General features: G+C 42.5%; 1 pseudogene; it reads right to left on the minus strand.

Moving 5' to 3' along the window:
• Window positions 1-3686: 3686 nt before the first annotated feature.
• LOC147702733 (protocadherin gamma-A11 pseudogene) lies at window positions 3687-5999 on the minus strand (annotated as a pseudogene).
• Between the last annotated feature and the right edge of the window lie 1583 nt (window positions 6000-7582).

Genomic DNA, 7582 nt, shown 5'->3' on the forward strand with positions numbered 1-7582 from the left:
CAGGTGCATGGATGTTGATTCACCAACAAGTGAGGGATAGTGGAAGTGACACCATATACCCTTTGACTTTAATGATGTCACCGGAAGTGGCATCATATGACATTTGAGACTATCTACCCAAAATGTGATGCCACATGATCTTAACCCTGATGACATCAAAATAATTAACTTTGATTAAGTTACATATTAAAATTGCTTAATTAATAGAACTCAAATGTTTTTTTAGATGATATTTAGACAAATACTGTGGGCGTGACATGCCAAGTTAAAATTCAGCTAAATTGTGGTAAGCAAGCAAGTCTGATATCTTCTACGGGAGATCAAATGTGGGACTAATAGCTAATTTTAAACAAATGGGCTCTAGTAGTGTATTTTAACACAGACTTTTCACGTAAATTTGCTAAAAAGCCATAGGCTCTGCAAAGCCTACAGTTCCCATGAGTTGACTCAATTTTTCTTTTTCAAATGCCCTATGGGTGCACTCTTATGTCACAAACTACCTCCATTGCTAGGGACAGCATTTTGATATGGGCATCCCTTTTGCCCAAACATTGCATACAAATATGCCAGTGCTATAATTGTGTTAATACTGCAGTTTATGGACCCTTATATCTTAAGTTATGTCTAATATGTTGAGGACCACATTTTGTCGTGCATGGTCCCGGATATTGCCAATGTCCTCCTCCCACATGCCATGAATTTCAATCAGTGTGTCAGCACCAGCAATGTTCATCAGGCAACGCCTATGCCAATAATGTTATCGAGTATGCAAGCACTGGCATTTTGTTGCTGGTGCTGCATGCCAGAAGATACCTACAGTGTGTCGGCACTAGCATTTTGCCATTGGTATCCCATTTGCCAGTATTGCCTCCAATATGCCAGTGCTGGCATTTTGCCAGGAGTTCTTCTATAAGCCAAGAAACATTGCAGATTTGCAAGCGTAGCAACACATTGTTACTAATGCTCACTTACATTCGGTTACTCACACTCATTAGCAATCCCTTGCTGTCATTCATGTCCGCTCACTCTTACCCTGACTCACTCATTTGGCCTCTCTAACTCACTTATACTTACTCACTTTCACACACACAAACACACACAGTCCCACATACAAACAAGTATGCTCACACAAATACATGCTCTCTCACCCACATGCAAGCACACAACATACATTTAAAACCATTTTACTTTTTTCATATAAGATGCCAGTGAAGGTTGCATTCCAGATCTTGCTGCTCCACTTTTTAGTACATTACTAGTTAATAATAGATTATTATTCACATTCAATGTAATAAAAATGAGTGGAAAACGAGGTTGGAGCCTGACTCCGATAATGCAAGACATCCCTGAGTTCTTGGCACTGAATGTGCTACCTCCGAGGACAGGGGTCGCAAGGGGTAAGCTAGGCTTGGCAGCTGCAAGCAAACCTTGGTGACCCCTAAATGACGTACATGGTCAGGTGCCATTAGACAGTAAATGAAAGCACCAGTGACGCGGTTCTCTGGAGCAAACATCTGATAAGAATACTTATAAAACTTTTTTTTTTAAATGAGTGTTATCTTTTATGTCAGATAGATGACCGTAGAGGAGGAGATCGTCTGTCTGGGGCTCTGACTGTGATTTTGTATTCTGTGAGTTTACCTGTCCAAAGTGTCTATGTCACAAGCACGGTGCTTTCTAGATGGTAAAAGTGATATAAAAGTTCAGGTTTTTTTTTACGACAGCATTAGACTTTATCATTTTCTCAGGAATCTTCATCTTAAAACGGATTAGAGTGACCAATATACCCAGATAGGAGTGGACTAGACACAGACCTGGAACGAGTACCAAAGACTGTGCAACAGGCCCTGTCTATCTTTCATTTCCACTAGGATCTTACGTGAATTAATCTTCTCCCAATCTAGGGATTGTGTAATTTTCAAAAGCAAATGTACTGTGGTAATTGGCAGATATCTGAATGAAAAAAAGTAGGATATTTTAAATTTGACCCTTCTTTTCTAGCTGTGCCTTATACTTGAAGCACCACTGAGTTATTTGCAGCCCCTTCACTAATGCTGGCTCTGTAGACCTCTTGACTGAACACTGGGAAATTGTCAATGGGATTGATAATAATAATATTACTGTCTGATGTAATAGACCTCCTTGGATCACCCTCATCAGAGGGCGAGAGTCAAGTAGTACTGACATTCTTTTTCAAGGTCTAAGACTGTTTTCAGACCAATTCTGCACATTTGTAGCCATTGCAGCTCATTTATTCTTCAAACACAAAATGTGTGTTTGGACCCCACTTATATTCCTGCGTGGCATTACTAGGACCCCAGCATTGCCCAGAGTACTGAGACGTTCCTAGCAAAGAAGCACAAACTATTTCTAAATCTTCTGACTTATTGGAGGAAATCTGAGGGTAGCCGTTAATGTCCTGAATAAAAACTTCTATGAACAATATCCAATGGATTTTCCACAACTAGCTCGAAGTTAAAGAAATGACTAGTTGATTTTCCGCATGTTTCCTCTCCGTATAGCCTATCACTCACCTGACAGCTTCCAGTTCTGGGACTTAAAGAAACATATTAATTCTCAGCAGCAAAGACACTGTAGAGTTTCCGGTCAGAAAAAATGTCTACTTTTCGACTAAACATCCTTTGCTATGTTTCAAACATGAAATCACATTTCAGTTCTTCAGCTACTATATATTTTACTAGACACCACCTCACAGAACCAGAGACAAAGCATAAAGACCAGTATTTGCCAACTGTCTCTCAATGATGCAGGCCTGGATGGGCTCCCAATCGAGACAATCAGGGCTGCATGTGTATGCATTTATTGTCAGATAAGTGTAGATTTCAATATTTCAGTACAAACACAACCATAAACCACATAATTGCAAATCTGTGATGTGTTGTTTTTTGTAAACTGAAAGAGATGTTTGCAATTACAAAGTATAATACTCCCTCACGTGTTTGACAACTGAGGCAGGAAGTGATTCCAGGCAGGGTTTTAGACAAACTGCATAAGGTTCTCTAGTCCACCGCAAACAATCATAAAACCATCAATTATATCTAATGGAATACAAACAGAACAAGACTACTACAATTGGACACATAGAGTAAAAGTAAACTAACCTTACATTGTAGCAACATGTAATTCTTGCAGTAGGAAGAATAGTTCTTTTTGGTTTTGTGGGTTCTTTCATGCAGTTCAGAAGCAATCAAGCAAAACAAGCAGGCGGGAAACATGGTTTGCCCTGTTTTAATTGATATTTCTATAATCAGCTTCCAAAACAATATAACCTGAGAAGAAATGCCGAAAAGGGATTCCACAAGAATATATCCCATTGCATAAAGAAGAAGTAAGAACAGAAACATTTATAAAAAAAAACAAGTAGCCATTCAGACACTGGTAGTAGAGAATTTATCAAGCTGCCCTGGGATAGCTGATGAAGTACATATGCATAACTCCAATGTGATAGTGCTGCTAAATATTTAATCCATTAAAATAATGTTGTCTATATGAAAGCAGTTTATGTCTTAACTCTTTACATTTCAGCTAGTTGGTCATATTTTATTTAACAAACTGTGAAACCTAATGAACACTGGGCTATACTTGTCTGCTATCCAAAAAGTACACCGTGGAGGATCCAATATTTCAATCATTGAATAAAACAATAATACATAATGCAAAACACATCAACTTACTTGAATAAATGGCTGGTCCTCTTTGCCTATACTTAAGAAATCGTCAACAAGAAGTGGTTCTTGTGTCTGACATTTTGGATTTTCAGAAAGATTATTTGAGTTGTTTGAAAGCGGGAACTTCAGTTGACTTTTTCCGGAGTCTGCTGTTAAATAGACATCATGAGAATAGGTCTGAAGGAAAGCGCGGACTCCATCGATGCCCACAAACTGAGAAGCAGGAAGTGAGTTGAAGTTGACCTCGGATGACTGATTGAGCTGAGATTCCCTCCAGTGGTGAATCCTGATGGCCAAAATAAGAATGATCAGGAAAAGGAACAAGAAGGACACAACAGCAACAGCGATCACCAGATATAGTGTGAGGTCCGACCCTGTGTCTGCTGGGGCTGATGGGTTACTGATATCATGAAGCATTTCTGGCATGCTGTCTGCCAACACGATGGTGACTGTAACTGAGGAAGAAAGTGATGTCTGTCCATTGTCCTTCACCAAGACCACTAAGAATTGCTTTGTGGCATCTTTATCCATAATGGGACGGGCTGTCTTGATTTCTCCTGTGTGATGACCTACAGTAAACAATCCCTGGTCTGTGGACTTCAGCAGATGGTAGGAGAGCCAGGCATTTTGCCCAGAGTCGGAATCGACAGCGACCACCTTCGTGATCAGATAACCTGGTTCAGAAGAGCGAGGAGCAATTTCCAAACCAGAAGAATCATCGGTGGGAGTTGATGGATATAATATTTCAGGAGTGTTGTCATTTTCATCCAGTATATAGAATGTGACAGTGACATTACTCATCAAAACAGGAGACCCTCCATCTTCAGCCTTTAGTTGGATCTGAAATTCTCTGAACTCTTCAAAGTCAAAGGACTGAAGTGCATAAATGACTCCAGATTCGGAGTTGATGGATACATAAGAAGAGACTGGATCATTTCCAATGTATCCATCAAGGATAGAATATCTGACTTTAGCATTCTTGTCCCAATCCAAATCTGTAGCTCTGCCTGCAAAAATGGACGTACCTTGTGGAATATTTTCCTTTATGTAGGCTCTATATGACATATGCTTAAATACTGGTGCGTTATCATTTTCATCCGTAATCAGCAGATTTATAGTATGGGTTTTTGACAATGGAGGAGTTCCGCTGTCTGTGGCAGTGATTGTTATGTTGTGTTGTGGAACCTTTTCTCTGTCCAAAACCCCATCGGTTACCAAACTGTAGTAGCTTCCAACTGATTTATGTAACCGAAAGGGAATGTGGGACTGCAGAAAACAAGTGACCTTGCCATGGTCACCTGAATCCCGATCGTATACTTGCAGAAGAGCAATGACAGTACCCAGCGGGCTGTTTTCTGGTACCTGTTTGAGCACAGATGACATCAAAATCTCTGGGCTATTATCATTCACGTTAATGACCTCTATCAAAACTTTACATCGTGATGATAGAATTCCATCGCTTCCTCTAATTTCAAATTCATAGAATTCAAACTCTTCAAAATCCAGATTATCGATCAAAGATATTTCTCCAGTATGAGAATTCAGTCTGAAATTTTTAACAATATTGTCCTTCATTTGGTTAAAAGAATATATTATTTCTGAGTTTGATCCCTTGTCAATATCAACGGCTGTGACGCTGCCCACAACAGTTCCCTTGGGCACGTTTTCCAACACACTGAACTTATAGACAGACTGATTGAAAACTGGAGCATTGTCATTGTAGTCCTGCACATTGACCTGTATCCGCATGGTGCCTGATCTGACCGGATCCCCTCCGTCCGTGGCTGTGAGGATCAAGCTGTGAACTTCCTGTTCCTCCCGGTCCAGTGACTTCTCAAGAACGAGTTCTGCATACTTTGTGCCATCGCTTCTATTATTTACATTCAAAGTGAAATATGTATCGTCACTGAGCTGATAGTTCTGAAGAGAATAAATACCACCATCTGCATCGTGGGCCTCGGGCAGCACAAAACGCATTCCAGGTGGAGTGTTTTCAGGCACTTGCAGTACTACATGGTCATCGGTAAATGCGGGGGCATTGTCATTAATATCTTTAATATCTACTTCGACTGCATACACTTTCATTATGTTCTTTGAAATAATATCTACATTTAACAGACACTGGACTAGGCTCCCGCAGATATTTTCTCTGTCAATTCTTTCATTGACAGATAAACGTCCATTGTTTGCATTAAGGACAAAATATTGTTTCCTACCTCTGTAATCGATGCGAGCTTCTTCTTCTACAAATTCCTTTATTGTCATTCCCAGATCCAGAGCCACATTCCCAACAAAAGCGCCTTTCCTCATCTCCTCGGTAATGGAATAACGCAGCTGAGCGGAAGCGGCTCCACAGACTGTCAACAGAGCAACAAGAAGCAGCAGAGGAGCTCCGGGGTGACAGAGCCTCGGTATCTGAGCCCCGGAGTGACAGCGCCTCGATGACTGCGCCCTGAAGTAACAGCGCCTCGATGACTGAGCCCCGGAGTAACAGTGCCTCGATGATTGAGCACCGGAGTAACAGAGCCTCGATGCCAGAGCCCTGCAGTGACAATGCTTCGGTGTCTGAGCCCCGGAGTAACAACATCTCGGTGCCTGAAACCTTGAGGAGCAGCCCCTCGGTGCTTGAGTCCCGGTGAAACAGCGTCTCTGCGTCTGAGCCATGACCACCAGCCGAGCCCCTCAGATTTCCAATAACTGTGTATTAGCTTCAGGGCGACGCTCGACCGCGCACTGAACGCCTGCTGTGGTTTGGGTGTTATGTCGGCTCTCCCAGCAATCCTTATCCTATTGTATTCATATCATGTGGTCTGACGGCTCTTCAAGTTTGTCTTTCCATAGTTGGTGAACAGCGGCGCCCAGCGTCCTAATCAGTAGTTGCAGCACGAAGCGCAATTTGCCCGTTGAAAGGACTACAGAGGTACCCATAGGTTCTCGTTCGTTACCTAGAACTAGAAATCAGAAATAAATGGTCATTGTCATCACGGAACACGTGGATAAAGTGTGCGGCGCAGTTGGGACTTAGAGGGGGATCAGATTTCTCCCCTGAATCTACTGACCACGTGGTATGTTTATTGCACATCTCTAGGCTCTTGCTGAACGTGCACTGATAGTCACCCAAATTGTACATCGCAGACTGATTTTATATGCTTATATAAGCCGTTTTATGTTTGATCTAAAAGTATCTTGTGTTGGCGTTCATACCACACACGCCCATGCTCTTATAAACATATAATCGAATTCGTCCGTGATTCTTTTATACCATGGGTCTGACACGTCATAGCTGCATGACACCCAAAGTTGCTCAGATTACACGCCGACCCCGATACTGCAGCCCTCGGTGCTGTCAAGGGTGCACAGCAGGCCCGCCAAAGGTGTGCTTTTGGCCAAGAGACCTCACTTAGTGGCCTCTGACCAGAGCTGCAGTGACGGCCGTGGACGCTCTTATATACCTGCTCCTCGAGAATGTGGGTCACCTCTGAATACATACATGAGCCATAGTGAGGCGTCCATTTTTTAGCTGCATCACTGACCCGCTCTTCACTTCCCTCCGATCCATTTACTATTAGTCGTCCGTGGGCGGGGCATCGGGAGCCGGAGAAAGGCGCTACATCAATCCTATGATTGCAGACGGACATCTCTTTCCCTTGCATTGGGGGAGAGTGCCGCAGCTCGTCAGAAATCAAGGCTCCTAGGGTACCGGATGTGGTGAATGCCGTGCAGGGAAAGAAACGACTCCAATGCAGAGACGCCCGGGTGAACCTTTCTCCAAGGATATATAAGTGACGTGTGATTTGCTTGCAATCCTGGGGAGGTTCGATGATATATCCAGCAACCAAGGTTCATTACAGGCGCGTCTGTTGCAGCTTTGATACCAAGTACAGTCCTAGCGG

Source organism: Lissotriton vulgaris, chromosome 7 (assembly GCF_964263255.1).
Source record: "Lissotriton vulgaris chromosome 7, aLisVul1.2, whole genome shotgun sequence".
NCBI lineage: Eukaryota > Metazoa > Chordata > Amphibia > Caudata > Salamandridae > Lissotriton > Lissotriton vulgaris.